The sequence below is a fragment of the Tachypleus tridentatus genome, chromosome 12 (assembly GCF_004210375.1).
Source record: "Tachypleus tridentatus isolate NWPU-2018 chromosome 12, ASM421037v1, whole genome shotgun sequence".
Lineage (NCBI taxonomy): Eukaryota > Metazoa > Arthropoda > Merostomata > Xiphosura > Limulidae > Tachypleus > Tachypleus tridentatus.
Window position 1 is genome coordinate 97,431,330 of NC_134836.1, and position 8,889 is coordinate 97,440,218.

Consider the following 8,889-nt stretch of genomic DNA (forward strand, 5'->3'; position numbering starts at 1 on the left):
ACGTTACAAGAAGACGTGAAAGCAACCCGCAACAAAACCCTTTCAGTTAGATTCTACTATTATATTTTTATTACACCATGAGCTGAAAGTTTTGATCAAGTAACTAAATTGTAAAACTTAATGATTTCTTGATAATTTAGTTTTTAACACAAACTACTTGTGAAATGGGTGAAACTTATAAAGCTGAATAACTGTGATTTTCACCTATACATAATTTTAGATACGTGACTTTCTGACTAATAAATACGAAATTAACACCTTATGGCAGAAAAGTGAACCTGGATATCCGAAGATAAAACAGTAGTTTTAAACCACATTATTGTGGGATGTATAATACATGTTGAAAAATATTATATCATTGTTCTACATGTCTGAATAATAGAAGTCGAAACTGAAATAGAAACCCTTATAACCCGAGCGCTTTCGAAAGTGCTCGAGTTATAAGGATCTCTGTTTCAGTTGTATCAAGACTTCTTGGGCCTACGGATTTTAAACACATCATGATTACAGAAGTAGAAGATAGGCATAATCAATCTTAAGACATCTGAAATAATACATTTTCCATCTGACTAGTAGAAACTATTTCCACCCGATTGTAAAGAAATGTTCCTTTATTTTCATCGAAATCAAAATATTATTTCATGTCTTTGTTAATTTTATAATCCTAAATCTAAACTATCGATTTGTTTAGCCTAAATAACCTATAAACGTTGTTTTAATGGTAGTTGAAAAAAAGAATTTCCAAGTGAACTTAACAGCTCAGCAATACATTAAGGAAGTGTTGGGTACTTCTTTATAGCAAAGCTACATCAGGCTATCTACTGTTTCTTCCGTGAGGAATCGAAATCCTGATTTTCGCTTTGTAAATACGAAGACTTTACATCATTAAGTCCCCATCAGGGGACTTAAGGAAGTCTTAGGTTTGAAAATGGGTAAACACAATAAGAATTTATCGTGAAAATGAGTGTGTATACGGGAGACCACTACAAGAAGTTAGCACGTTTCATCTTACACTCATCCAAAAGGCACGAGTCCTTTATAGTTTCTCCATGTTTTTAAACGAAAAGCAAAAGTGATAGTTAACAGTGAAACGCCGACACGAAAGTTGTAAGAAAGGCGTTTTCTTCTTTTACTCACGTTACTTAGGCAACATGCGTAAGGTAAAAATAGCTTTGTGTTATTTTAACGAAGTAACGGAAGAAAGTTGATTCATCGAAAAGAAGCACCTAGGTAACAGAAATTCTCACGTGGGAATATTTATGTACAAGTGTGAAAGTTTGAGAGGTGTAACTACACATACATGTATAGTAGTGGTATATCCAAACTAGATAAACCTAACGATTTAGAAATTTAACTTTGAAAATGTTAGCAGTAAAGTCTGAGGTACCACAACTAAAATTAACTGAAACAATTTATTCGAGTATCCAAAAATATCACTTATCTTAACATTACAGCTATTTAATGTAATGTTGAAAATCATTATTCACTATACATATATATATTAGTGTCTTTCTCGATATAACTTGTCTATGAAAAAAGATACCCGTGTAAGTAACGTGATAATTATCCTGAATTAATCGATTTATTCAAAAATACATAGAAAAGAACTGCATTCCAAAAAAGATTAGATATGTAAAGAAATACATATACGACTGGTAAACATTAAAAAGTAGCTAGGTGGATGTAAATAATAATAAAAGTAAATACATTAATATATTTTACACAAAAACACATTTAAAAACACGGTTAAAAGAGATACATACATAGAAAGACGTGTAGAGATGTAACTCGATAAAACTAGTAAGAACTTGATTCACCACCCTCATTGAAACAAAGGCCTTGAAAATCGTATTTATTGGACGTTATATACAGAGATGACCCTCCCCACTTGTTTTCCTCCGAAGCAACTGAAAATCGGCATTATCGACACAAAAGCTCTATACCCCCCCCCCCGCTACCCCTTCCAAGTAATCATCGACCACCTCAAAGGGAAAAGACACACGAGATCAGGGGACAGTTCGATTTTTTTTTCTCTCTCTTTCTAAGCTTATTGTGACGAGAGGAAGCTCGTGCTTTCCAAAGTTATGTGTATTTCTTCTTATTCTAGTGTTTATCTAACGTAAAAAGTAAAATGTACAAAATTCCAAGACTTTCTATTAAAACAACATTATTGCTAATGAGAGCTGTTTCAAACATAGTGAAGTAAAAAAATATCAAAACAAACGTCTACGGTGTTTTTCTTATTACGCCTTAATACAGATTTATCACCATAACAAATGTTTTAGCTTATTCCTGTTCCCTGCTTTTCGGTTTTATTAAGTTTCTGTGCTATAACTTAAGTTGCAAATCAAAGAGTGATCTTAAGTCCGTAGCTCCAACATGTAAAAAATTTAAATACAATATTTTAAAAATAAATACAAGTAGACGAAATAGTCAAACAGGTTTGTTTACTGTTTTCAGATTGCTCTTCCGTGGCTCGGTTAAGTTGACAGTTAAAAAAATGTTATTCAAAAACGTTTTGATATTATTATAAATGTATGTTTTGTGCACACTGCAAAAGGTAATAAATAGGTAACACATTATTCAGTAATCAAATTCAGTTGATATTAACTGAAGGATGGGCATGTTACAAAGGAAATTCTTTGTGACGGATGGAAGAATAAATTGATTGTATTTGAGATTTTTTTCAAAATTTCGCACAAAATTACACTAAAGACTATCTGATCTTTGCGTCCTTCTAATTTGGAAATTATAGATTAGAGATAAAGATGTTAGTGAAAAGCACCCGCCACCGGTTCCTGGGCGATTCTTGTTTACGAAATGTTAGAATTATGTGTGTCACTTTTATAACTCAATGGCTCAAAAGTGAGGAACATATTTTCGCAGCAACGAGATCAAACCATGAATCCTCTGATTGAAAGTCTCCGAGCAAGAACACGACTAAGCCATGCCCCTCTCCATTCTAACTTATCTATATATTTGTTAAGTGTATTCTCTACTACGTAGGCCCTTGTTTTTTGTTCTTTTCTCCCTTGATCTTATGACACAGTCTTCCAAAAACTTTTCCGTTTGAGGTTTGCTGTTGTGGTAAACAACAAAAACAGAGCCTTAGCATAGTTGTTTTCATTCGAAACAAATGTAATGAAGAGGATAAAAAAAAAAGTTCTGGTGACTTCGTTCATTGAAATGTATCGCGGGCAAAGGCAAATACTATTTCTCAAGTCAGCCTCTCTGATATACAACAGCAAAAGTTGGCTACACAGTTCAAATAAACCACCTACACTTGATACGGACTTGGAAGCATACTCGATTTCTAGCTCCAGGAGGACTTCCAGTACACCATTTCACCAGTTTCATAAGATTAGGTTCGTTATTTAAGAAAGTGCAACTATACACAAGCAATATTTATTAAAATGGTCCGGCATGGACAAGTGTGTTAAGGCGTGCGACTCGTAATCCGAGGGTCGCGGGTTCGCGCCCGCGTCGCACCAAACATGCTCGCCCTCCCAACCGTGGGGGCGTTATAATGTGACGGTCAATCCCACTATTCGTTGGTAAAATAGTAGCCCTGGAGTTGGCGGTGAGTGATGATGACTAGCTGGCTTCCCTCTAGTTTTACACTACTAAATTAGGGACGGTTCGGTGCAGTGGGCTAACAACCTACTCACTTAAATACCTGTTAAAGAATCCGCAAGCTATTGCGGCCCTATGTTCCTCGATGGAATCAAATGGTGAATAAATGAAATGAATTTATTAAAATAATAAATAATTCGTTGAATACATCTGAATAGTGTTTCCATTTTCTAAGCTATAAAAAGGATACAGTTATAATATTTGCACGCTACATTCTTTAACAAATCAGAAAGAAAACTTTATTGTCTATTATTCCCAATTTCATTATATCTTGTAATAATACAGTTTATACAATTTTTTACACTTTTTAATGTGCGTTACAATTATCAGATTACTTATATTACTGTATAGTTCACTGAAATTTATACTTTTAATTAATAACGATTGATAACTGTACAGGTAAAATGAATATTAGTGTTAGTCTTAACGTAAAAACAATCATTCTGCGAAAACGAAGCAAAAATAGCGTGTATTTTTGTATCAACTCATTATCAATTACAGTGATGGTAACATTCACATGGTAACTGAGTATTATGGTATGTATTTGCATAATACATATATATATTATATAAGATACTCTCTGCATACATAAAGGGTGATGCAAAAGATATACAGGTCCGGCATGCCCAGATGGTTAAGGCACTCGATTCGTAATCTGAGGGTCATGGATTCGATCCTTGTCACGCCAAACATGCTCGCCTTTTCAGCCATGGGGGCGTTATAATGTGACGATCAATCCCACTATTCGTTGGTAAAAGAATAGCCCAAGAGTTGGCGGTGGGTGGTGATGACTAGTTGCCTTACCTCTAGTCTTATACTGCTATATTAGGGACAGTTAGCGCAGATAGCCCTCGTGTAGCTCTGCGCGAAATTCGAAAGCAAACAAACAAAAGATATGTATTATCATTACCACCATGATATATCTAAGTCCCACCCTTACTATGATTTTTTAAAATTCATATTTGTGTTTTAATCTGTATTTTTCTTTTTCCACAATAATCAGCTAGAAACTTATTAATCTTGCACGTGTGACATTATATTGTAATATTCACAGTGTACATTTGGAATAACGTAATGACAAAAATTTTAAAAATAATAACTGTCGCACTACGTTTTCATCAGTCGATGTAAAACCTAAAAACATAGTTAATTTTAAATGTTTATTAATTTGTCACTATTATATTATATATCTAATTACTTCTTGTAAATAAATTTGAACATAGTATAAAATTTTAATTATTTCAAATAATGTTCACAGTATGAACTAAAACCAAACCAACAGAAAAAAAAGGTCATGAAATAGACATTTATTGTATTTTAGCTCTGACTTTCTAAACCTTTTCTAAAATAACTCCATCTTCCCAGTGGCACAGCGGAATTCATGCGGATTTACAACGCTAAAAACCGGATTTCTGTATCCGTGGTGGTCAGACTACAGATGGTCCATTGTGAATCTTTTTGTTTAATTACAAACAAACAAAAACGTTTTAAAATAACTGATTTAAATGGCTCTATATACAATCATTTTACACCGTTAAGTAATTATACATGGAATGGAAGTAAAAGAGTCTAAAAGTTGCACAGTTAAACGAACAGATAATATAATGCATTTTTTTTCTCTCGGTGGTTCAATCGTAACTTTACGAACTTGTAAATGAAAGTCCGAGATTCGATTTTGCTTAATGGATAGAGCGCAAATAGCCCGTTGTTGTTGTTTGCCATTTTAGTAGAAGGCTACACAACGCATTCGTGTCCAATAAATTTGTTTGAGAGATCTGCATGTTCTGCAAGTGCAACATGTGCAAAATCCCTGTAAAAGTGTCGGGTTCTCGGTTTCCATAGCTCAGTGTTAAGCCACCGACACGCAATACAGTTACGCCAAGACTGACTGAAGCACAACGCAACAACGCCATTGGTCGCTTGGAAGCAGGCGAATCTCGATCAGATGTTGCCAGAGCTGTGAATGTCCACCCAAGCACCATCACAAGGATCAACTCGTGACCGTCCACGATCTGGCAGCCCTCGTGTGACCACGCCCGCACAAGATCGCAACATCCGGTTACGTCACCTTCGGGATAGGACCACCACTGCGACATCTACTGCCTCAACCATAACAGGGCTGCGTAGGATTTCCGATCAGACCGTACGCAACCGTCTACGAGATGCAGGAATCCGACCTCGACGTCCAGTCAGAGGCGTCATCCTCACCCAGCAACATCGTCAAGCACGGCTGCAGTGGACTCGGGCACATCGGGTATGGCCTCATCGACAATGGAGGCATGTTTGGTTCAGCGATGAATCACGTTTTATGCTTCGTAGGCAGGATGGAAGGACCCGTGTTTACCGTCGCCGGGGTGAACGCTTTGCAGCAAACTGTGTGCAGGAAGTTGACATATTTGGTGGTGGCAGCGTCATGATGTGGGCTGCCATCGCCTACAATGCCAGAACAGACCTTTTGCACATTCGAGGGAATCTTACGGCTCAACGATACGTCGACGAGAATCTTAGGCCCCATGTGCAACCCGTCATGGTGAACGTCAACGACGTTTTTCAACATGACAACGCCCGTCCTCACACAGCCCAACTCACCACTGTCTTCTTGAGACACCACAACATCAACGTTCTTCCCTAGCCCTCCAAATCACCAGATTTAAACCCCATCGAACATCTTTGGGACGAGTTGGACCGACGTCTGCGACGGCGACAACCTCAACCGCAGACTCTACCTGAGCTTGCAGCAGCTTTGCAGGCTGAGTGGACAGCCATTCCACAGGATGTGATTCGTCATCTCATCGCTTCCATGAGCAGGAGATGCCAAGCAGTTATTGATGCTTACGGGGGCATACTCGTTATTGACGTTGAGTGACGTTAAACTTCAACTAGTGAGCGTGGAATTCGCCTTTGCAGACTTTGGATGTTTAGCAGTGAATGTGAAAAGTTACACACATGTCATACAGAACTACCAGGAATAAACTTGTTAACAATTTGTCTCAAAATTTACCCTTTGCGTTTCTTTTTTTGAAGAGTATATTTTTAACTTTCAAACAGAGACGTTTTTAAGAATATTTTTTTATTAAGGAGGCAAAATATTAACATTCTCATATCAGTGGGAGTTAACAATTAGATAATTTGAATTTTCAGAAAACTATATTTAAGATGGGGACTAGTGGAACAGAACTTTCCCCTGCTCTCAAAATAAAAAGGCTAGTAAACACATTGCAGGTCTAATAGGAGGTGAGGCCCGGTGTGGCCAAGCGCGTTGTAATCTTGTTACAACGTTGTGCGACTTGTAATCTGAGGGTCGCGGGTTCGCATCCCCGTCGCGCCAAACATGCTCGCCCTTTCAGCCGTGGGGGCGTTATAATGTTACCGTCAATCCCACTATTCGTTGGTAAAAGAGTAGCCCAAGAGTTGGCGGTGGGTGGTGATGACTAGCTGCCTTCCCTCTAGTCTTACACTACTAAATTAGGGACGGCTAGCACAGATAGCCCTCGAGTAGCTTTGTGCGAAATTCAAAAAACAAAAACAAACAAATACTGTGAAGGCGCCACCTGCTGTAAAATCGAACAAATACTTGTCGAAGAAAACAACAAGAGATGTGTATAAATATGTGGTATAAATGTGGAATAATTTGTCAAGTTAACTACAAATCAAAACATTTTATTGTTTAATACTTGTTTCTCATGTTTATATGGATAAACAAATATGTAAATGTATGTTTTCACTCATATTCACTGAAACGTTTTTGTGTCATTTCTATCCAACACGTTTGTTTGTTTGTTTGTTTTTTAATTTCGCGCAAAGCTAAACGAGGGCTATCTGCGCTAACCGTCCCTAATTTTGCAGTATAAAACTAGAGGAAAGGCAGCTAGTCATCACCACTCAACGCCAACTCTTGGGCTACTCTTTTACCAACGCATAGTGGGATTGACCGTCATATTAAACACCCCCAAAGTTGAAAGGGTAAGCATGTTTGGTGTGACGAGGATTCGAACCTGCGACCCTCGGATTACGAGTCGAGTGCCTTAACCATCTAGTCATGCCGAGCGCAATCCAACATCTACGTCATCAATACTGCACTCTCAATATTGAATTTTTTAAAAAATTCTATAGTATTTTTATATTATATAAAATGACAGATAGATAACGTGACTAGCACATATGTAGACACTGTATACCGTCATAAGTAATTTACATCTGTAATCTTGTGTACGACTAGCGTTTCTATGTAGAAAGGTACAAAAACACGCTAAACTATACTCGACACGAACTACTTGCTTTCGTATTGTTACTAGGATAGATTCGTGAACAGCCTTATTTTCCCATATGACTAACATGGATATATTGTCTGCTTCAACAGATTCTGTTCGCACGAGGTGTTTACTGTTTTCTTTCGACGTAGATCCAGAACCATAAGACGCGCGGTAATCAATACTTGCTTTCACTTGATACTCATGATCAATAAAAAAAAAAAAAAAACAGAACTTATTGTAGAAAAAAAAACACACAACAGAAACAACGGAAGTAAATAGGTAAAGACCTTAACAGGTTGTACAAAATAGTTTGTTTATTTAAATTCCGAAAATGTATCTTTAAAAGCATATTTAAAGAAACTGTAACACTACAATGAGTTTGCCTTCTAAGATAAATATCTTCAAACCTACCTGTAATGCTCGGTCTTAAAACAGGAATAGAACAGTCCACTACTTCTGCACGTCTTCTCAAACTGCTTCTCAGAACGAGACCTAAGCAGTAAATTTCAAAAGTTTCTACGTTTATTACGTAAAATAAGACAGAAAATGAGTTTTAATTCGTCGTAATATTCCATTCAATCTTTTTTTCTTTGTTGGTTTTAATCTTTGTACCTTGACATGTGTCGGAATAAATCACAAGCTCACAGTGTAAGGCTTCACAGCCGCTCTATCTAAGCAGTTTTTTGTTCTACCAGACGAGATTAGAGATCCAAATATTGCCTCACTACCTCGTGGGCGCGATAACCTACTGACACGTTTTCACATGCGCACCTCGAGCACCACTTGACGCACGAGCTGCTCAACAAGATGCGGCCTTTACAGCTATGCTAAATCACGTCACGATTCTCATCCTAAATAATTCTATGCGAATTTTGTACGACTGCTTTATATTCGGAAACTTTTCAGCGTACTGTATGTAAGTAGTTGTTGAGCTTTCACATCACAGTTGTGTGTTTTTCTGCACAAAAAAGGCAGACGTAACTTACGTCATACTTGCTGTTTC

The 8,889-nt window shown here is 37.1% G+C and overlaps 1 protein-coding gene across 4 annotated transcripts in view; it reads right to left on the minus strand.

Moving 5' to 3' along the window:
- The window catches only part of LOC143234094 (uncharacterized), a 48,416-nt gene extending 39,761 nt beyond the window's left edge, over positions 1-8,655 (minus strand). Inside the window, exons 1-2 of one of the 4 annotated variants that reach the window (XM_076471156.1) lie at positions 8,499-8,655; positions 8,298-8,378 (exon numbers count right to left, since the gene is read on the minus strand). The gene's annotated coding sequence lies outside the window, so the exon portion shown is untranslated. Of the gene's footprint in view, positions 1-8,297 lie in introns of all 4 variants that reach the window. The other 3 variants (XM_076471155.1, XM_076471154.1, XM_076471153.1) reach the window with 3 other exon arrangements.
- Positions 8,656-8,889: the final 234 nt, after the last annotated feature.